Genomic DNA, 1,036 nt, shown 5'->3' with positions numbered 1-1,036 from the left:
CTCCACACAAAATCAAAGGACGATCACTTCTGCTCGACTAGTTTGTCCTCAAGCAGCCATCCTGTACCTTCATGCTCATTTAAAGTGGCAGCGTATTGTAACGATGCTTTTATGGTGAAGTGACATGATTATAGACTTGAAACAGTAATGTGATAATAAAAGAGACATTTAGCTACCGTCAGTGAGAACGGCCTCGCCGCCAGTTTGATCACGACACCTGTCGTCTGTCGATGCCCCTCGTCCAATCAAACTGTAGATCTCATCATGTAGGTGTTTTTGCTGTAAACGACATAAAACCCCCAGATCATTAACTCAGAAACCTCATGGGTTAGAAACGTAAAGACACAAAGATGCACCTCGAATTATACTGATGACAATACGGCCTGTGTTTAGGATAATCAATAAAGCTTCAGGCCGCTGTAAAATAATCATCCACTGTAAACAGACGTTTTCTTTTTATTCTGAATCGCATCAGAGCAGCAGTTTGTCATTTTCAATGAATAACAGGTGAAAGTGTGTGTACAGTTAAAGTGGACACAGCAACCAATCAACTCATTCAGGATATTATTGCATCCCCAAATTTGGAAAAAAAAAGACACATTTCATTGGCTTAAACAATAAACTACAAAATTAAAGTCAAAACCTTCCCTGATTTCTCTTTGTTTTGTTCCAGGTGAACATAAAATGTACATTTTGCTTAAAAACGTTGCTTTGCCATTGATAGGGTTTTTTTGTTTGTTTTTATTTTAAAAAAGTATAAGAAATATTTAGAGTTTTATAATGTGATGAAAAAAACATTCATGTTATGACGAAAATAATGTTCCATTGTATAATCAGGTAAATGCACATTTTGTTGCTGCTTCAAATTGTAAGTGTATTTTTTAGTCTTAAGAAAAAACAAAAGAAATGAAGTGCGGCAGTCAAGACCTGCTATTCTGGATTTTTCCTCATTTTTATTTTGTTTTTTTTTATTTTATGATTTGTTTTTTTTTTTTCAATCTAAGCATTAAAAAGAATCTGATCTGAGTTTTGTTTT

The sequence above is a fragment of the Plectropomus leopardus genome, chromosome 7 (genome assembly GCF_008729295.1).
Source record: "Plectropomus leopardus isolate mb chromosome 7, YSFRI_Pleo_2.0, whole genome shotgun sequence".
Lineage (NCBI taxonomy): Eukaryota > Metazoa > Chordata > Actinopteri > Perciformes > Serranidae > Plectropomus > Plectropomus leopardus.
Note: the sequence above shows the minus strand (reverse complement) of the source record.